At 49.1% G+C, this 22,221-nt stretch overlaps 1 protein-coding gene across 1 annotated transcript in view; it reads left to right on the top strand.

The window, feature by feature from the left end:
- The first annotated feature begins 547 nt into the window (after nt 1-547).
- The window catches only part of RARG (retinoic acid receptor gamma), a 128,357-nt gene continuing 106,683 nt past the window's right edge, over nt 548-22,221 (top strand). Inside the window, exon 1 of the mRNA XM_053373185.1 lies at nt 548-635. The gene's annotated coding sequence lies outside the window, so the exon portion shown is untranslated. The remainder of the gene's footprint in view (nt 636-22,221) is intronic.

Consider the following 22,221-nt stretch of genomic DNA (forward strand, 5'->3'; position numbering starts at 1 on the left):
CTCTGAAATGGCCCCAAACTCTCTCCTAAACGCAGAGCACTAGTTTATGGTTGTGGCAGCAGAAGTGCTAATCCAGAGTTGGTGGATTGGTCTCTCCTTCCTGGTTTTTTTATATTAAAAAAAAATCACAAGGAAAACAAGTGTGTCTGTCTGTCTGTCTGTCCCTCTGTAGGTGAGGTCCCGACTCAGGATGCACCCTTTCCTCCCTCTCTTGATGGAGGAAAGCACTCCGCTCTGTGCCACCGACACAGTCCTGATGTCAAGTCCTTTTGACAAGCTGACAGACGCCTGGGCGCAGGGGGGAGCGGCAGCAGCAGCAGCAGCAGCAGCAGCGAGAGGAGGAGGAGGAGAGAAAATATTTTCCGTGTCTTCGCCTGAAGTCATTCTGTGGTTTTTGAAAAAATGTGCTGTATATTTTCAGGGCTGTGTCACATGATCTGCTGGGGTTATGAATAGCCGAGTATAATGATTTCTTAGTGAACGTTAAAAAAAAAAAGGAGAGAGAGAGAGAGTGATTCTCAGCGAGAGGGAGGCTCACACTCGCTCAGGAACAGCAGGGAGAGAGAGACGGGACGTGGAAAGTTGCCCCGGCTCCAGGTGTTGTCTCTGCGTGTCGAGCCCACTCAGACGACCAGGTGAGTGGGCAGCACGCGGGGCCTGGACAGAAGGCGTGAGAGGTCAGATGGCGAGTTCTGCATCTGGATTTACTTTCCTCGCCACTGCGCCGGCTTTTTGTGGCGCGGGGGGGGGGCAGTGGGGTGGTGGACACGTATCTGCTGACTTTTTCTTTTTGACTTCCCGAGGCCTTGAAGTCTGCTGTTCGAAAGGAACTTTTCGCGTGGCGCTGTGGGTGGGGGGATCGGGCTGTTGGAGCGCGCACGTGTGTATGGAGGGAGGGAGAGGAGAGCGGGTGTCTCTTGAGCCTACAGACCTTGGCGACTGCTCGGCGGCCCCACGTGCGAGGCAAGCGACTGCCGAGCGCCCGAATGGAGTGGAGTGTGGCATTGGGGCCGGTGCACGTGTGAGCGGGGCGGAGTGCGTGCAAGGGCATCTCTGCGCGCGTGAGCTGGCTCCACTTGGTGGCCTGCAGTGGTCGCTCTCCTGTGATCCCGCTTAGGGCTTCGAAGGATGTCTTCTCCTGGGGTGTTGTGCTCCTGACCTCTGATCGTGAGAAGGCGCCCTCAGCCACGGACACAGCTGTGTCAAGAGGGCGCAGGGTGGGCAAACCCCGGGCTGGGTTTTTGCGCGCGCCGACGGAGAGGCGCCGTTGCTCTTTTGAACCTGCCTCCTTCCTGCTCCCCTGCTCCTTGAGCATCTCTGCTGCTGCTCGAACCCGCGTCGTCTGAAGCTGGCCGGCATATGGCGCAGGGAGGCAGGCGGAAGCGGGGGGCGCCGAGCCGCCTTGCCTTCGGCTGCCCACGGCGCTCCTGAGGGAGAGGTGCTTCCCAGCAAGAAGGGCAGGAGGTTCTTCTGAGGGAAGAAGGTTCCAGCTCTGTTTTGGCGGGGAAAGCCGGGCAGTGGGTGGAGCGGAAGGGCGATGGGTCTCCAGACGTCTGAGCCATCAGAGGAAGACGGGGCTGATCGAAGGCTGCCTTCTGGAAACTCTTTGTGAAGTTCCGGGGTGCTTTGGATAATACCCCCCTCCCCCCCAAATAATAGCCACATGACTTACCAGTGCTCAGTTCTGTGTTGGGTGTGTGGCCTTCCCAGGTAAGCAGTGCCGCCATCTTGGCACCCATTGCCATTCAATTAATTCAATAATTAACTATTGCGGTGGGGGGGGGAGATGGTTCAGATCCCACCACAGCTGTCAACTTTCAGATTTGGAAATAAGGGATCAGCAGCCTCACCTGTCCTGGGGACAGTCTACGGGATATCTAACAATCCGGGATAGCAGCGGGAAACGACGCTGGAATAAGGGAATTTCCTGCAAAAAAGGGGAAGGTTGACAGCTATGGATCCCACAGTTGTTCCTTGACCGATTCCTGGTTTATGCCAGGAACAGAGCAAGGAAGCCTTCTTTCGACATCCATAAATCCACCCTGTAGCTGCCATATCACAAAACGTCTTGTCCATTCATTTACTTTTCAATTCCCCGATTTTCCTCCCATACAGAGACCTCTGTTGACATCCACACATCCATCCATATGTAGCTGTTGGCCTAAACCACAGTCTCTCCCTCACTTTTGTTCTGTGTACAACAACTTGTTGTGTGTTCAAAGAGCCCACCTCGTGTTGCCTGCTGGCTTGGGCTGGACTGGCGATGGCCATGACTAACATGTCTCTGTCCCTGTTCTTGATCTATTGAGTAGGCAATACCTTGGTGAGCTTCTCTAGGCGCCAGCATAGCAATGGAGCTCATTCTAAGGCCCAGATGTGTGACCCTCAGTCAAGTACATGGTGACCTTATAGGATTCCAAAAATAAGCGTCAGGTTGTCTGTATGTTACCCCACACAGACCTTGAAATCGCTCCCACTCTCTCTCTCTTGGGCTGTTCTTGTAGATTTACATATTAACCTATGTATGTGAAGCTTTTAGTGGGGAAATGGAACCCAGGTACAGTTTGGCTCTTTTAAGTGAGCACCCCCTAAAGGAAAATTTGGGGATTGCTCCATCATTCAACTTCATTTCCCATTGTATCTCTCCTCTTCTTCCTCCCAAGCTTGCAATGCACCTGGGCATCTTCTGCTGATTGTGGCAGGGTGGGACTATTCTCCCTACTGTAAACATGGAGGAGGAAAGGCTGACAGGTATGCAGCTAAATTGACGTATTGTTCAAGAAGAGCAAGGTCTAGATTCTCCAGGTTGTGCAGATGGAAATACTGTGTGGAAAGGAAAACTGATTCCCCTTCCCATCAGGTGTCTCCTTGGTCATAAAATGAGACCACCTTCTCCCTACTTATTAGCTTGGGCAAAAATGGGCAAGAATTCACCTTGGACTGGAGATGGGCTAGTAGTGTCTTCCCGTCTCTAAGGAACTGGATTTGGGTTCACTTCCAAGACCCAGCAATGAGACATCTTAGCAATGATGGACTCTTCTTGAATCCCGACTGTGATGGCTTTTGGTTCTGTGGAATGGAACACTTCCTTGACCTTAGTCATTAGCCAGAACATTTGTCCAAAAATAAACGGTTAAAGAGGTGCAATTAAATTCAGGTTTGTAAATAGCTTCTTGACTGGTTGCCTGTGGTGAGTAGCAAACTGTGTCTAGGCGATCCATGCAGGGAAACATTACAGGTGTTGGATTTGTCTTGTCTTGTTTGTGCTGTAAAGGACCCTCTGGCTGGGTGGGCTAGTAACTTCTGAGGACTTCATTTGCAAGGTTGATCTGACTGCAGATCTCGTTCTGTTCATGATGTGCCTATTACTCTGTGGCCTGCCATGGGAACAACTCACATAACAGAGCAATTTCTCCTACCTTTATGACATCACTTAGCTCAGGGCAGCATATTTGGTGCATTCCTGGCCATGTTATCCTCACAGCAGCCTAGATTAGGCTGAGGGATACTGAAGGTAGTCAAATGAGCTTCATGGCTGAGTGCGTCTTGGAACCCAGGTTTTCTGTCTGAGTCTTTTGCCTGATCTGGCCCCTTGCTAGTCACTTCAGGTTGGCTGCAGGTGTGTTGGTACTGCTTTTCTTTTAAAGGGATTGATCACATGATGTGAAAACAGTGAGCAGGGGCTGCATATTGCCCCAACACACATCTGTGTGGTTCTCATTTGAGTTTATTTTATTTAAAAGATGTTTCTAGTTCTCATGACCGTGCTGATCTTATCTTCCTCCACTCCCAGCACTCCTTTTCCAAGCCTTATTTCCTCCCTCTTCCCCCTGCTCTAGTTCGGTCCCTCTGATTCAGGGGTTTGCAACCTGCAGCCCTCTAACCCTAGCCACCACTGGTCACGATCACGGAGTATGGGAATTGTAGTTCAACGACATGTGGAAGGCCACCAGGTTCCCCACCATTCTGCTAAGGGTTGATAGTTACCGTTTGCTTTCTTACGGTGGCTGTTGTTGTTGTTCTTTGCCTGTGTTCCCGGAGACTCCTTTCCCTTGTCATCTGAATCATTTGCTGTGAGCAGAAGCTGCAATTTTGTGCAATCTGCTCTTAGGTGTCCAGAGTTTTAGTGTCAACTCTGAGTGAAGACAGTGTTCCTTCACTTTGTGTGTGTGTGTGTTCTGTGCAACATGCAGCAGGCTGCAGGCACCGGCATGCAAAATAGTAGTAGTCACTGTGGCAGTCGTAGTTGTAGAAATAAGTTGCCAAAATTTATTAAGAAGGTATGGTAAACAGCCAGAATTCAGTCCAGTAAAACTTATACAGAATGCAGAGGATTCTGGTAAATGTTGTAGAGCAAGGGTGGCTAACCTTGCCAATAGTCAGTGGGGGTGGGATTTAGAAGTCCACCAATGTCCGATGAGCCACAGGTTCCTCATCTCTGTTCTAGAGCATTGGAACTGAGACACACTGCTGGCTCTTGAGCTGATGTGAGATGAGGCACAAGCAGCAGTGCCACCACACCAAAAAGAAATAAAATAAAATTAAGGAATGTGTCCCAAAATGCTTGTTTGGGTCAAAAGTGACTCCCAGGTTTGAAAGCACTGGAGACCAGTTCCTCTCCCTCCATTTTGGGGTTGGTTTGTTTTTTGCCTTTTATTACAAAACAGAAAACACAGCACAAAGCAACACACACATTGCAACAGCAGCAGTTCCAAAGCAGCTCAAAAAAACCGTCCACAATGTGAAAACAACACACCCTATTTTTGTTTTCTCATGTTTTGGTCAACACATTGTGGCTGAAGACCATGTTTGAAAACATGTACTGGAGCAGGGCCGGGCAACCTGCAGCCCTCCAGATGTTGATGGACTACAACTCCCATCATCTCTGACTGTTGGCCATGCTGGGGCTGATGGGAGTTGGAGTCCAACAACATCTGGAGGGCCGCAGGTTCTCCATTCCTGACCTAGAGTATGATCCCCGTTCATACAGGGCATCATCCAGGTCTCTTTTGCTTTGCTGTAGCCCCATATGAGCCTCAGAACACAGTTCTCCCCCTGCACATTCCAGGAGGAGATTGGTAATGGTGGGTGAGCGGCCATTCAAGGACCCTTGTTTGCCAACGCTGACCTTCTTATTGAGAAACGTCTGGTGCACTTCCAAAGAACTGCGGGGTTCTCTGGAGCACGTTTTGAAATCAACTCCTCTTGAAATAAGTGTCTAACAGCTGTAGCTTTGTCATGTGAAAAAAAAAATGAGATGATGAAAAGAATGTGGAATGGAAATAATGCTTCTTTAATTGTGACTCTTGGCTTGTAAAATCCTGATGAGGCCCTCTGCACTAATAAAGTGCCCATACCCTGGCCAGAGGGCTCGATAGCAGGAGGTAGCGAGCCTTTCTTACCAGGGTGTGAACTCGCCTCCTTGGAAGTGTCTGTGAGCAGCAGGACTTCTTATTTCTCTCCACGGGTCAGCGGAACGCTGGCTAGGGATTGCATTTCCAGAGGCTAGGTAAGGAATCAGCATTTCTGGATTTTGTCCAGCCTCCTGCCTCCCCATGTGAGTCATGTGGGCCTCTTGTTTCTGCACTTGCCCTATGGGGATAGCACTGACCTACTTCGCAAAGCTGGGTGTGATGCTTTGTCTTGGAGGTACAGTGGTACCTCGGGTTACATACGCTTCAGGTTACAGACGCCGCTAACCCAGAAATAGTATCTTGTGTTAAGAACTTTGCTTCAGGATGAGAACAGAAATTGTGCAGCGGCAGCAGGAGGCCCCATTAGCTAAAGTGGTGCTTCAGGTTAAGTACAGTTTCAGGTTAAGAACGGACCTCTGGAACGAATTAAGTTCTTAACCTGAGGTACCACTGTATGTTGAGATGTCTCTATTAAAGGCTATATAGAAGGGTAGCCATGGGGTGGCTACCAGCTGGAGGCTGCCTGCACGCCATGCATTTAAAAGTACATGGTGTGTCCCCCTCCCCAAAGAATCCTGGGAACCGTAGTTTGTAAATGGTGTTAGGAAATGTGAGTAGTAAACTGCAGTTCTCATGATGATGTGTGTTGGAGGGTGTTGCTTTAAATGGACTGTAAGTGTTTGTAGACCCAGGCTATGGCAAATCATGGCTCTCGTGGGAAATAAATACCTACTTCCAAAGGCTCTTCACTTTTTAAAAAAATCGTATTGGGTACCATCACACTAGCATTTTGTGTGTGCAGTGTGTCAAAAAAACTTGCTGTGTTTGCAAAGAATTGGACATCCCATGGATACAGATATAGATACTAGCATTGATTCAGAAAGAAAAATTTATACACCATTTGATTGTAATAAAAAGCCTGAAGTGATATCTATATACACACAAATTTCTTGCCCTTGAGGTTATAGAGAGTGAAAATGTGTGAGCATCATCCAAGGAAGGTCCAAACTAGGGGAGCGATGGTGGTCCAAAAGTAGGGCATTGTTGTTCCCTACAGTCCTCTCCATCCCATAATTTACTGCTCCCTCTCCTGGGCTTCTATTTGGACTCCATGCAAAGTAAGCAATGCATGCAGATGTACTTAATTTGAATAATTCTGCTTGCTGAATTCGGGTTTACTTAGCTCAGGCAGCTCTGCCTATCCCTGTCCATTCCTTGGCCCACTTTCCCTTGCTGCTCTTCTGGCTTTAAAAAATATATCTTAACAGCTTCTCATGCTGGCCCGAAAGGGGAGGAAAACAGCTAGTTAAAAAAAAGGTTGCTGGCCAAAATAAGGTTGATTGAGCTCTTCCCTTCCCAAAGTGCTGAATGGAGTAACAAGCAGAATCCGTTCTCTTTTCATAGCAGCATTCTAAGTGTGTTCACACCTTGGCTAGAGACTAATCAGGAAAGGCTTAAGGACTCCCATTGGTGTGAGGCTGGTTTGAGAAACAACACACCAAACACTAGTATCTTATAACAAAGTACAGGACACGCGTGCATTTTGGATAACGCTGTGTGAATTCAGATTAAAAACCCAGCCCTGGAAATGCAGTTACGTGCCCAGCAAACAGGAGTGTGGACACAGCCTAACTTCAGGTCCCCTCCTTTTTCAGTAGAGGTGGCACATTAGAAGGATGAGTCAGGATATTTGGTCTGGTCTCTTAGGTCTCCTTGCTCATAGATATCCAGTGTGGCACCTGTTGGTGTGCATGTGCCCACAGAGACCTTCCCTTGCACCCACAATAGGGTCCTGTTGCCCCTTGCTGAAATTAGGCTTGAAAGAGACCTTCCACTGGCTTCAAGAGGAGGGTGGTCTTCCCGGAGCTTGCAGCTGTGGAGGGAAGGTTATCTCTTGCCTTCTGACTTGCGCTCCCCATAAAGATTAAAACCCTCCCCCCAATAACTTGAGAAAAAGTAAAAAAAAAAAACACCTTTCCCAAGCCCAATTCCTGGTGGAAGGGAGAGCATGTGCATCATTGCTGCATGGTGGCCTCCACAGTTTCCCCTATCTACAAATGAGTTGGCACGCCCTGCCCCACTGATTGAGAAGTTGTATTAGAAAGACGTCACCTTTTTAGTGTTGGGGAGCCTGAAAGCAGTGAGATTCATGTGGATAGGAGCTTCCCAGAAGCATGATTTGCTTCCTAGAAAACAATGCAGCGAAGTGGTTTTTGTAGATCCACCCTGCCCTTTTTATAAACAAAAGCAGGGGCAGGTGGTGTCAGTAGGAAACTGGGGAGAATATCATTGCCCTGGCACAAACGATTCACCATCCCTCTGTTGCTTCATAAATCCATTGTCTCTCTTGCACCATTGACAAAGGAACTGAGGTCTAATGGAAGAAGCAGGAGTGTGCTGTCCAAAGGATTGACATGTTCTTGCTATGCTCCCCAAGGCTGTGGTGGGTTTGAGTTGACCACTAAGTGACATACTCTGCTTAAGATTGAGTAATGGAAGTACCTGCCTCGCTAGGTTGGGATATAATCCTGAGATATGGAACCTGCTACCATATCCAACTTGTGTTAGGACATAGCAGAAGTTAGACCTTAGAGACACCCTGCTGAATGTTGAGAATCGTTCTGGTGAGCAAGGAAGTTATTAAATGGTGTGTTATGCTACCCACAGTCCTTATCCCAGGGGTCGTTATTAAATCTGATCCACACCAACAATGCCTAGTCTTAACCTTGAAGGACAACTAGGCTGTGAACTCATGAGCTGCAGGTCAGGAACAAAGAGAAAGGAAATGTTGGCTCAGCCCTTGAACACCCATCCGAAAAGATTAAAAAAACCCATGTGGACAACAGACTTTGGAAAATAAAGATGTGCTCATGGCCATAGTGCTGGATTTCCCTGTTGCTTGCATGCATGCGTGTATGTAGCATTCATCTGATGCAGCCCTAGGCCTTAAGAAGCTGTAAGGGCACAGCTGCCATGCACAGACACAGTACAGCCCCTGTGTACATGAATCGTTTTGGCGGGACGTGGGGAGAAATGGCCATAGTTTGTGTGGTACAGCCAAGGACATACTTCGGGTAGGTGGTGGGCAACGGCTTGGTGCAGAGAGAGGAAAAACTCTGTCATGTGGTATGTTGCAAGTTCGGACAAGCTACAGATACTTGGGCTACTTTGTCAAGGGGAGGGTGGGAGCTCGAAAGCAAAACAGGAGGCATGAGATCCAACATTTGTCAGGGAAGCAGACAGAGAAACAGAGCAGTTTTTCATCTCGGATTTAGGACCATAATACAGGCAGTTCTTTCTTTTTCAGTGAATGAGCTGACATCTTCTGTGTGTTTCATGAATGGGTCAAGCTTCTGTAAAGCAGTGAGACACACAGCGCACCTTGAAAAATATCCAAAGAGTGAACTGGTGCCCCTAGCTAGCTGCATCAACCTGGGACATGTGTCTTGTGGACAACTCAGCATATACAAATCTACCAGATGAAAAATCAAGTTGTGTTGCTTGTTGCGTGAACCTAATGTTCCTAAAAGTGCTTCCCGGTGCAGGAGTGTGCGAGGTGTTGTCAGGTATGCTGAATCTACACACCTGATATCCTCAAGGAGCAGAGGGGGCTGTGCTGACACCTATTCTGAATACGGCTAATCCAAACAGACTAGGAAGATCAGCACAGGTGGCACAGTTCAAATAGGTGACTGTAGCATTAAACCCCTGTATTGAAAGGTATCTCTTCCTAGAGAGAGCGCTGCCTTTTTTACATAGCCTAAGGGCACTTCCACATGGGACTTGAGTATATTTATTGGATCGCAAGCTACAGCTTGTGCTGATAGGATGAATTAAGGGCTTCGCAGTCCACGTGGAGGACAGAGAAATGGGAACGCAACCCCTTTCTTTTTCCTGATACCATGTTCCATTATTGTAGTTTAAAGCATGAAAAATTCTGAGGTGGGAAAATTTTTCATTCTAGGTCAGGCATAGGCAAACTCAGCCCTCCAGATATTCTGGGGCTACAACTCCCATCATCCCTGGCCACTGGTCCTGTTAGCTAGGGATGATGGGAGTTGTAGTTCTAAAACATCTGGAGGGCTGAGTTTGCATATGCCTGTTCTAGGTGCACCCCGAAGCATCAAAACAATCAGTGCTCTGAATCCTAACTTCTGCTGGTCATCCTTCTGGCTGTGTCAGTCCATTATTATCATAGGTTCATGTTCTGCTGCCATGTACCTGCAGGGATATTGTCCTAAGGAACTTGCAGACTATGTAGCCAAGAAGACCAGAAAAAGAAGCGGTGGTGGGTGGGGAAGCCAGATCTCAATTGGCAGAAACCAACTTCTGATTTTGGGTTATATTTCTCTCCAGAACTGAACCCTGAAAATGGAATGGTTCTCCAAGTTTGAAACAGCAGCTGGCTGCACGCAGTGTTGATATGATGTTACCAAAAACCCTTGGAGCAGCTTTGCACTGAAAACAAAAAAGAAATCTTTTTAAAATGTCATTGTGGGGAGAGAAGTTTGAACAGAAATATATGAATCTTCATGCAACACTTTAAAAATAAATAAATAAATAAACAGTATGCTTGAAGGATGGGTGGAGGAGAAAGATGACTGGCTGAGCCGGCATTCAGTTTTCTGAATAGCACGTTAGTCATTTTGGTTACAAAGCCAATGAGGAAGCTGGCTTCACTCTGCACCTGAGCACTGTGTTGTGAGTTATATACGGTACATATGTGTTATATCTGTCTTCATCCTCCCTGCGCTGGCTTTTTGTTGTTGCCGTCCCGCTTGAGTTACTTCTGCCGGTAAGTCTATGCTAGCAGCGATCTGTGCTGGGATCACTGCAGTTGCTGTTGGGCCTGTGGATATCTGGCATGGCAGGGATCGGGGTCTGTGCTACAAGTTTAGACAGCTTTGAAAGTGATGCAATCGTCGTAATCTGGCCCCAAAGAATTGCGGGTAGTGTCATTGTGTAAGGGTGCTAAGAAGTCTTTGCTTGAGATTCCTAGCGCTTTCTGCAAGAACTGCTGCTGTCGAGTTTCCTCGGCTGGGAGGCAGATTGGTCAAACGGGGATGGAAGTGGTTTAAAGCTGTTGTGCAGACACACCTCCAAAGCATCACGATCTCTGGTAGAAGCTGTTCTTTGAAAGTGTATTATTTCAGACAGTTCTGCCGGTTCCTGTGTAAGGGAGTTTCTTCATGTGCACCCAATGGCGGTCAAGAGACATGGTTGTGGAGACAGTTCTTCACAGGCTTCACCACCAGGGCTGATGATAAGATGGCTGTAGCTGTTGCCCTGGTTTATGTTGTTTGTGCCTTGGTAGTGATGTATGGAAGTGAGAGCTGAATCATAAAGAAGGTTGATCGCCAAAGAATTGATGCTTTTGAATTATGGTGCTGGAGGAGACTCTTGATAGTCCCATGGACTGCAAGAAGATCAAACCTATCCATTCTGAAGGAAATCAGCCCTGAGTGCTCACTGGAAGGACAGATCCTGAAGCTGAGGCTCCAATGCTTTGGCCACGTCATGGGAAGAGAAGACTCCCTGGAAAAGACCCTGATGTTGGGAAAGATGGAGGGCACAACGAGAAGGGGACGACAAAGGATGAGATGGTTGGACAGTGTTCTTGAAGCTACCAGCGTGAGTTTGACCAAACTGCGGGAGGCAGTGGAAGACAGGAGTGCCTGGCGTGCTCTGGTCCATGGGGTCACGAAGAGTCGGACACGACTAAACGACTAATCAACAACAACAACATCGCGACCACCTCTGGTTATTGAAACACTCCTGCTCTACTGCTTGGTTGCATGAACTGAGCACCACAGTGTTATAGCCGGGGGCGGGGGCGCAGAACAGTCATGTACATGAGGAAACCAAACATTGTGCCAAAGTGAGAGAGTGCACAGAGTTTGAGAAGTTAGCTGTTGCCCTGAGATATGTACATATGCGTGTATGTGTGAGAGAGGGCTGTGTGTGTGTGGGAGAGAGAGAGAGAGGATGTGCCCTGATTTGTACCTCTGGCAAGCACGCAGCATGTCTCAGTCTCCCCACCGCCACCTAAATAAAGCGGTTGGGTTCTTTCCCTCCTCCATGTAGGCGATGGTTGTTCTAGAATCCAGCTGCGGCCCCACCTCTCTCCCCCTTGTGGCCCACACCCTCGCACAGTCTTGCCTGGTTTCCCACGCCAACTCTCACTCTTCTCTCCTTGGTGTCCTGGCCCTGACTCACCTCTCCACAACACCCCCAGGGCCCGTAAGCACAACACCTCTTGACAGGACGATGTGAATGCTGCATTGTCAGTCTGTCCTAAAAGCAGTGGGGTGGGGTGTGCGTGTGTGTGTGAGCGGGTTGGATTGGGTGTGGGCTTTGACATTTCTGGTTCGAATCCAGCCAAACAGGAGGTGGCGGTGGCAGGGAGTTTTGTGTGTTGGGTGGTTCCAAGGACGTGTGAGAGAGGGAGAGATGGGGGAGTTCCAAGATGGAGGGACTTCGAAAGTGGGCTGGCCAGCGCGGAGTCCCCTCTGCTAGGATAACATTTCAGGGAAGTGAGGGCAGGAGGCCGGCGGATGCAGCCAAGCCCTCAGAAGCGGTGCCATGCAAATCCTGACTTGGGGAATAATCAGCAAAACAGCCTCACCTCCCTTCAAGGCGTCGGGCACCACCCTCCTGGCTGCCGAAGCCACCGGACTGGCACCTCCTGTTTCCGTGCCTGCTCTTGGACACACGCCTGAGGGAGGAGGAGCAGCGCTCACCCACCCATACCAGGTGAGCCAGTTCGTATCCCTGCTGGCCCTACCCGCCCTGTGAAATCCCTTATTTGACCCCAGCGCGGGGATGGAACTTGCCACACCTGTGCACACCGCAGCGTTCTGGGCTCGCGCCTGGTGTGAAAGAGGAGCTGGTGTGGAAGCACAAGCTGAGCTTCTGTCTTTCCGGTGACTTTAGCCCTTCAGGTTAAGAACTTTGCTTCAGGATAAGAACAGAAATTGGGCTCCGGCGGCGCGGCTGCAGCAGGAGGCCCCATTAGCTAAAGTGGTCTTCAGGTTAAGAACAGTTTCAGGTTAAGAACGGACCTCCAGAATGAATTAAGTACTTAACCTGAGGTACCAGACCTCCAGAACGAATTAAGTACTTAACCCGAGGTACCACTGTATATATATGTATTTTCTCCCAACAAGCGCTTGGTGTATCCAATCCTTATACAGTGGTACCTTGGGTTAAGTACTTAATTCGTTCCATTTTTAACCTGAAACTGTTCTTAACCTGAAGCACCACTTTAGCTAACGGGGCCTCCTGCTGCCGCCGCGCCGCCAGAGCCCGATTTCTGTTCTCATCCTATCCTGAAGAAAAGTTCTTAACCTGAGGTACTATTTTTGGGTTAGCGGAATCTGTAACCTGAAGCGTATGTAACCTGAAGTGTATGTAACCTGAGGTACCACTGTACGGCTAAAGGGTGACCTTCCCCAGTGCCATTCGTCATGATGTGGTTCCAGTTTGTAGGTGGGAAGAGTCCTTGCAGAAGGGCTTTCCTTTTCACCCAAGTATCCACATGGTATAAAACAGGGATAGGCAACCTAAGGCCCGGGGGCTGCTGCCCAATCGCCTTCTCAATCCGGCCCCCAGATGGTCCAGGAATCAGAGTGTTTTTACATGAGTAGAATGTGTCTTTTTATTTAAAATGCATCTCTGGGTTATTTGTCGGGCCTGCCTGGTGTTTTTACACGAGTAGAATGTGTGCTTTTATTTAAAATGCATCTCTGGGTTATTTGTGGGGCATAGGAATTCGTTCATTCCCCCCCCCAAAAAAAAAATAGTCCGGCCCACCACATGGTCTGAAGGATAGTGGACCGGCCCACGGCTCAAAAAGGTTGCTGACCCCTGGGATAAGATAACATGGACATGAAAAAGCAGCTAAATAAGTGAGGACTCCATGGAAAGAAGCCCACAGGGATCCACACGTTTCCCCTAACTACTGGGCAGGGGCTAGTTTGTGCAGTGGTGGCTGGCCATGGAGGGCAAAGGCCGAGAAGGACCCTCAGCAGAATTGGTGCCAGGATAGGGGCATGGGCATGCAGTGGAGGCAGGGAGAAGGCGCTTCCTGCCCTGCGCCGCTGGTCAAACAAAGTCTGTTTTCCCTCACTTGGGCAGCAGCCCTGAGCTAGGGAAGGCCAGTCTGTTTGTTTGTTTATTTCACTGCGACCCGCATAAATGTGGTCGTGTGCAAGTGAGATGTGTATAAGTGTGTGTGGTGTGGTGTGCGTGCGTGTGTGTCTGTATAAGGAGAGCGATTTAGACTAGGGCAAGTCTAACTTTTAACTTTAAAAAGAGAAGACTCTCCCAAAGTCATGTCTGGCCCTCACTGCTCCTGACTGTTTAAGGGCCAGAATTTTGAATGCAGCAGCAGAAGCAGAAGCAGAGAAAGGAGTTCTGTCTGTGGCTGCTGTAGGGACTTGAGGAAGGGACAGGTGCTGAACTAAGCAGCACAGCACAGCAGCAAAATGAAGCGGTATGAGAGCAGTTTTAATCTGATCCCTTGGGCCTGTACTAGGACTCAGCCCCTGATCAGGTAGCGTGAAAGGGCCCCTGAACATGCGCAGAGTGCATCTTCCCAACTGCCAGGTTTTTTGAGCCCAAAATGTGGGGTCAACGGGTGTGACATGAAGGTGGGCATGAACTGCAAGACCTCTTGCTTTGAGAAATCAAACCTTAATTTAGGTCTGGACATTGCCAGGGGCAAGAGTCTTGGTGGACATGTGACATGAATGAAAGGCTGAGCTAGCAATTTAAGCTTGGGTGCTGGAAGGGAAGAGAGCTGCTGATGGCTTATCTAGCCACTGAATCTCTTGGGATGGACGGGGAAGAAATGCCAGGCTGAAGAGCTCCGGAATCTGATGCAGGGTAGGCTTGGGGCATTTTAATGGTTTTGCCAGTGTTGATGCCAGGATTTTCAGGAGTGGCCCCCAAGTCCCTGAATGCTGCTGAATCCCATTGTGTTCCTATATTATTCCATGTGCTGCAAGTCCAAGGCTTTCTTTCCCAGCTTGTCACTCATCCATCCTGTTCCCTTTTTTTGCCTTCCTGTACAAAACGGGTTCATTGGAACTGTGTGTGTGTGTGTGTATGTTAAGCCAGATGCCTGTGCAGCAATTTCCCCTCCCCTCCCAATGCTAAGGGGATGAGGGGGTGCGAAGCGGGTGGGGTGGTGGTGGGAAATGCAAGGCTTGCTCAGACTTTCCTGCTCTGCCGTCTGCGAGACAGGCCTCAGCTTGCTAGCCATAAAAAAAAGTGAGCTAATTCGGTCATGGAAAAAGGTTTGGGATTTTTTTCTGTCTCTCTCTTTTCTGGTGGAAATACCTTAAACATAAGTGTGATATTCAGGCAGTAAATGGGGGCTTTGTTCGCAAGCTGGAGCCAGGAGGCCAAGAGGAAGGAGTGCTGGAGCTAAATTCCCCCCACCTCACCTCACTCCTCATCCCCCCCCCCTTCTCAAATAAAGTATCTGAAATGGTAAAGTTTGATAAAAAAGAGAGAGAGAGGCCTGGAAGGTTGCGGATGAAGGGGGCTGGGTGGGAACAACAAAGAAACATTTAAAACGAAACAAAATCCAAAGTTTCTTCCTCCTCCTTGACTCCAAGCCATGCCTATGAGGCCCAGGGTTACTTCTGGTCCTGTGGGCAAGTGCCCTATTGTACAGAGGAAGGTCCTTTATTCGAAGATGCCCTGTGGTCCAGGTCCTGTGTAAAGATCTGAGAGCAAGGGAGGGACCTTTCAAGTGGCCCATCAGCAGTTAATTAGCACCTTTGCAGCAGACCGAAGCAGACAGGTCACCGCTATGAAATGCACAATGAGGTGCATTTCTATTTAAATTATAGCCATGACTTCCTCCTCTGCGCCAATGCATATAAATCAACATACCTGCAAATTGGAGTCCTGTTGTTTCCTTAGCACGTTGCATTTCCTGTAAGTGGATGCCCTGTTGATGATGATGATGATGGTGATGATGATATACCATCTTTCATTTCTAGAAGACATACAGAGGCCCTGTAGTTCTGGAACCTATTGCCCAACCCAAGGGCTTGCAGGACAGAGAAGTCTGAACTGTCACCCAACTTTGAGGTGGGGAGCTAGTATACCTTACCCTGGGCCCCACTATTTTCCAACTTTCCAGTGAAAGAGAGGGCTGCTGTCCTTGTTGGCTTTTTAGACTTGTTGGCTTTTTTAGACTATGGGAGTAGTTGTGTTGCTACTACCCCGTGTTTAGGGACGCAGGTGGCGCTGTGGGTTAAACCACAGAGCCTAGGACTTGCCGATCAGAAGGTCGGCGGTTCAAATCCCCACGATGGGGTGAGCTCCTGTTGCTCGGTCCCTGCTCCTGCCAACCTAGCAGTTCGAAAGCATGTCAAAGTGCAAGTAGATAAATAGGTACCGCTCCAGGGGGAAGGTAAATGGCGTTTCTGTGTGCTGCTCTGGTTCGCCAGAAGCGGCTTAGTCATGCTGGCCACATGACCCAGAAGCTGTACGCCAGCTCCCTCGGCCAATAAAGCGAGATGAGTGCCGCAACCCCAGAGTCGGCCACAACTGGACCTAATGGTCAGGGGTCCCTTAACCTTTACCTTTTTCCCGTGTTTAAGCATTTTTCTAAGGCTGCATTTCCCAGAGTTCCCTGGAAGCATGTGAGGGGTTCCTGAATGAGAAGATGAGTGAGGGTGAACAAACATCCCTCTGACAACTTTGCTGTGGCTTCCAAACTTCTCCATCAATGCAGAGCCTCCAGGGAGCTTTTGGCTGAGTTCTGAGAACAGCAGTAGGAAAACTCCAGCCCTACAGATGAAGACATGGTTAGGTGCAAAAGCGAGTTGCAAGGGCTGGCATTTAGCTGATAGTCGGAGCTTGCAAAGAAAGCCCCATGCACAGCGCCATGAACAAAAACCAAGGCACCTGTGCCATGGGTGGGAGAGATAAGGATGCGGCCTATGACCAGATCCAGTCACCCAATCCTCTTCTGAGAGGTCTCTCAGTTCAGGATGAGTCTCCTGCAGGCCTCCCCAGTGCTCCTTTTGAATTTGATGTGTGCACCATGATTCTTGTCAGGAGTTTCCTTGGCATATGTGGTTGCATGGCAAGCAAATCAAAGGGATCCCTAAAGAAAGGATGAAAACCGCCGCTCTTAAGAATAGTTCAGGGGCCTCACTCCTACATTTTGATGCATGCGGAAGCGCACATGCTCTCATCAATGGCCAGAGAGGACGCATTGGGAAAAGGCACATGTTCTCTGATTTACCTGAGCCTCCTTTTGTATGGTGGGTAATTAACATCTTCATCCTGCAGCGAATGGGTAGGATCCATTGTAGCACTATGCACAAGGGTTTCTGCTTGCACAAAATGGGGTTCTCCTCTCTCCTGCCCCCCTTCTGTTCTAGGGCTTCTCCCAACCCTCTGGAGCAGTTTCTGGAGGGCCTGGGTTACAGGCCAGCTGGGGCGGGGGGGGGGCGTCCGATTGCACAAACAGAAATCCTTCTTCTGGTGGGACATGGTCACTTAATACAGCCCAATATCTGCATATTATTTCCTTTTATTATTAATGTTTTAAATCCATTTTAAAACAGTTTTCCCTAACTAAACAATACACCTTGTAAAGTATAAGGAAAGCAGGAAGCAATGAGGCGGTGTCGGCACAGGGTAAGATGAAAGAAATGTCTCCATTTTCTGCCATAACCATTCGTGACAGAACAGGATGGGATTATATGAGTAGCCCAGTTAAACAAAATGTTCGAAATGATTAACTTTCTGGCTTTTAACTGGTTAATGGGTTCTTCAAATTGAAATAAAATGACATATTATCAAATCTCAGTGAGATGCCCCTTTTGAAGACCTTGAAGGGAATATTTGTATTTTTACTTTATAATTTTGTGGTGTTTACTTTGTAAACCACATAATAGTATTTTTTTAAACAGTAAGCAGTCTATAAATTGATGAATTAAGTTAAGTTATTAATAATACAGAAAGTGAACAAATGCACCCCTTGTATTCTAGCTTCATGTGAGAGTTTCAAATATTCCTTGTTGCTGTAACACATCAAACTCGTGGCTTTGATGAGAAACAATTTCGGGACTTATCGGCATTATGAAGTACCAAGGTTTTAAAAAGCAAGTGCATTTTGAGTTCAGTGGAATACCAGTGGGTATCAGCTGTTGTGATTATTATTTTGGTAACCTTAGTACAGTCATTTCATCAGGACGGGCAAGGTAGCTACCAACTTGAGATATACAAACCAAAAGAAAAAGCCACGATCACATTTATTGGTTTGTCAAATCAGATGCTGGAGTGGGTGATTGGCCAGTGTGGGGTTGGGCATTTCGGGAGTGCAAAGGTTTTTATTCGTGGTCAGGCCTGTTGATTAACTGACACGGTGGTGATGCTAATGAACAGTAACCTGCCATTGTATTCAGCGACTGTGACCTGCTATTGAGGCAGGCAATGTGGTGCCCTCCAGATTTTGCTGGCCTTCCAGTTCTCATTGGGCCCCAGACAGCATGGACAGTGGTCAGGTACGATTGGATTTGCTGTCCAATAACATCACATTGGCTATGCTCTACAGTATTAGTTGGCTGTTGATCTGTTAACACTTGCATCCCTTGGAACAAGTTCGCTTGCATTGTATAAGCCCGGAATGGTGCAGCCATGGGTTGGTGCTGTACTGATGCCACTGCCAAAATTCTGTGGGATAGCAGATGTGGGATAGCAGTTGCAGCATCAGTAGCATTGCTGGGCAGATCCCAGCGGGGCTTGTTTGTTTGTTGTATATATATACCGCCCTTCTTCATAAGATGTCAGAGCTGTTCACAGAATAAAAATACAGGATAAAAACAAGTAAATAAGTGAAACAAAGCAGCAGAACAGACCCCTCCCCCCGTCTCATAAAAAGGTAAAGGACCCCTGCCAGTTAAGTCCAGTCGCAGACGACTCTGGGGTTGCGGCACTCATCTCGCTTTACTGGCCAAGGGAGCTGACGTTTGTCCGCCATTATTGTTGCTGTTTAGTCGTTTAGTCGTGTCTGACTCTTCGTGACCCCATGGACCAGAGCACGCCAGGCACTCCTGTCTTCCACTGCCTCCCGCAGTTTGGTCAAACTCATGCTGGTAGCTTCGAGAACACTGTCCAACCACCTCGTCCTCGTCGTCTCCTTCTCCTTGTGCCCTCCATCTTTCCCAACATCATGGTTTTTTCCAGGGAGTCTTCTCTTCTCATGAGGTGGCCAAAGTATTGGAGCCTCAGCTCCAGGATCTGTCCTTCCAGTGAGCACTCAGGGCTGATTTCCTTAAGAATGGAGAGGTTTGATCTTCTTGCAGTGCATGGGACTCTCAAGAGTCTCCTCCAGCTCCATAATTCAAAAGCATCAATTCTTCGGCGATCAGCCTTCTTTATGGTCCAGCTCTCACTTCCATACATCACTACTGGGAAAACCATAGCTTTAACGATATGGACCTTTGTTGGCAAGGTGATGTCTCTGCTTTTTAAGATGCTGCCTAGACACATTTAAAAGGCTGTAGAATATCCATCAGCCCAAGGCCTGCTTGAAGAGGAACATTTTCGTCTGGCACCTAAAATATATATAGTGAAGGCAGTAGGCGAACTTTCTTGGGGAGAGCATTATACAGATGGGGGGCCACTACAGAGAAGGCCTGTGTTGCCACCCTCCGGACCTCACATGGAGGAGGCAAATGAAGAAGGGCCTCAGATGATGAATGCAGAGTCAGAGGTAGTTTATATGGGCGAGATGCAGTCCTTCAGGTATTGTGGTCCTGGGCAGTTCAAGGCTGTATAGGTCAAAACCATCACTTTAAATTGGGCTTGGAAACTAATTGGCAGCCAGTGCAGTCAGACCAGAATCAGTGTGGTGTGCTCAGTGAGCAACCTGGCTGCTGAATTCTGCACCAGCTGAAGCTTCCAAACCATCTTCAGAGGCAGCCCTACGTATAACATGTTGCAGTAATCCAAGCTAGAGGTTACCAGAGGTTAGGCTGTCACTGTCCAGACAGTGGGCCACTAGCCGAAGGTGATGGGAGGCATTCCAAGCCACTGAGGCCACCTGAACCTTAAGCGACAGCAGATCCCTGCTTCTCCGCTGGGCCACACACACACAACCATTGCAGCACACTGGGCAGAGTTGGGGCTTTGGAGAAAGCATGCAAAAACCAGATAATGTACACCCCACAACCCATTCTGGCTTCTGGGTGACTTGCTTTGTAAACCTGTGTGAAGGAGAGGAAGAGGCAAAATGGTGTTGTGCGCTGGGGGCAGAACTATGTCGCAGGGCAGGGTAGGTGTAGAGGAAGCAGCTTTCATACAAACAGTGTTGTTTGTTCCCCGTCCTCAGATGCCCCCGGGGCATCTTGCAGACTCCAGCACATAAACCGGGCATTTTGATGTGGCGTTCCAGGCGCCAAATATGACTCAGGGCGGTCTTCTACTGCACAAAGCCCTGGGCAGCTTCCAATATACCTCAGTCCCTACCACAGGGCTGGCTGGAGTTATTTTTGCTGCCCTAGGCAAAAAAATTATTTCGCTGTCCCCCTCATCTTGTTGCACAAAGTCGTGTGTGTTTGGAGGCATAAGTATGTTCTGTTATTTGTGTGTTTCTCCCCTGATTACAGTCCCTTTCCCTTGCTCCAGAAGCAAATGGGGGCCATTTGGGAAACCTGTGAAGTTGGGACATACCCTTTGTCCCAAACATCTGGTTGATGGGGGCAGTAACTGTATTCCTCAATCCATTTCCTTATTACCACTTGAATTCTGCTGCCCCAGGAAGCTGCCTGCATTGCCCCAACGGCTACTGCCAGCCCTGCTCCATCACAATAAGTTAATTGGGTAAACTAAAACCACAGTTGGGCAAGTGTGTACATCACATAGCTGTTTCTGTAATACCACTAATTATCTGGGGTGAGGTTAGGGTGACCCGATTTAATCAGAGGTGGGACTCCCTTGGATCTTCTGTACTCCTCTAAATGTGAGAATTCCGTCAGGTGCGCCTCGGGTTGGTGTGGGAAAAGAGGCATCAATGAAAACGAGTCTCTTTCCATAAAGGTGCACACGCCCCACCCACGCTTGCAACAGGTAACCTCGCAGCTGAGGATGCCATTCCATCCCACATGTTTCAGAGGTGGTGTTGGGAAAGTGCCTAGACCAAGCGGTTACCTAATTCGAAGCTCGCTTCTTGGAGACTGATTTCAAAATGAAAGTCTAGCCCGATTGGGAAGGATCTCATGCTAGATCCAGATATCAGCTTCACCTAGTGATGCCATCACTGAACAGAAAATTGGAAGGGAAGGGAAGAGGGACAGAGGCCAGTGTTGCCCATGGCACCTGTGCTGGTCCCGTGGGTTTCCGTGAGGCGAGGTCCGAGTCCAGTCCGAGGTCGAGGGAGCAGTATTGAGGCCGTCCGTCAAAGCTGAAGCTGAGTCCAAGGCAGGGAGTCGGGTGTGGTCAGGAGATCTGGCAGGACAGGGTGCAGGCAGGAACAGGCTACCAACAATGTTGCTCCCGCAACTTGGGACTGGGGCTGGCTGGCTTTTATCTGTCCCGAGGCATAGGGCTGCCCCTGTTCACAGGTGACTTGCCTCTTCTGGCCGGGAGGCAAACACTCCTCCTGCGGGAACTTAGTTCCCTCCGCCTCTGTGCCCTGAGCCTCTGCAGCTCAGGAGAGGCTGGAGGGTTACCGGACCCAGAGGCAACCTCAGCCTCCCCTGACGGGGCTGAGAGTGGAGCACCTGCAGGCAACGGGTCCTCCATCACCTCAGGAGCCAGAGCAGACTCAGCTGGTGCCTGCACCTGAGGATCCAGTACAGGTGAGGACCTTTCAGGCTCAAGCCCAGCCCCGGCTCAGCTGCTTCTGGTGGCGGGGAATCCTGTGCAGGCTGGGATTCCTCAGGTTCAGCCTCCGAGTCCGAATCTCAGGCCATCACAGCACCCCTGACCACCATTCAAGGCACCCCAGGGTACCACAGCACACTGGTTGAAAACCAGTGATTTCAGTCTGTAGTTGTGCCCTTAGTGAGTAAAAACAGGGCACAGTGTGAGGTGTGTTTGTCTCTCTGCGCTGCCTTTGCTGCTCTTGCGCTGGAGCTGCTGTGCCACCCACATCTACACTGCTGGTATGATGGTTTGGATTGGCAGCAATCTGGGAGGACTGGCATGGTCTTACTGGTGGTCTAAACAGAGCAACCAATAGTAAACAGCAATAAAAGGGGTGGTGGCCACCCACAAAAATGATCTCTTGGAAGTGACTTACTTTAAGGAACTCTTATTGAGACTTCCTTTGTTTTCTTCTGCTATGTTTTATGCCACAAAGAGAAATTGGGGCGGTGGCGGTGGGGCTTCCTGTGGTGGGATGATGAGCTGCTTGTGCGTAAAATCCTAATCCCTCAGAGTTTGGCTAAGTCCCCAAACCTCTGTCTGTGATGGAGCTCCTTAAACATGACTCCATCAATCGCTCGTTGAATCGGACAGTGGGCGTTTACGGAACTTCTTCCAGCATAAAAGCTCCTTAACGGAAACGCGTCTTCTGGACTCTCGGCGTGACAGTTTCCGCCGAGGAGTGGGTGTCCCTACAGGAGGTCCTGAAATCTCCCCGCTGCTCCCGCTTGAAGTGTCTCTGAGCCCTCCCTCCGACTCACTTTCCCTTGGAACTCCACTTCTCCCCCTGCTGGTCCCCTCCTCCGCTGAATGGTCTCTCTCACCCTCCATGAGCCCTTTCACCTCCTTAGTCTCAGATGGCAGTTCCCTGACATCCACCTCCCCTCCAGGGCCCCCTTCACCCCCT

This window comes from Podarcis raffonei, chromosome 2, assembly GCF_027172205.1.
Source record: "Podarcis raffonei isolate rPodRaf1 chromosome 2, rPodRaf1.pri, whole genome shotgun sequence".
In the NCBI taxonomy this organism is placed as follows: Eukaryota; Metazoa; Chordata; class Lepidosauria; order Squamata; family Lacertidae; genus Podarcis; species Podarcis raffonei.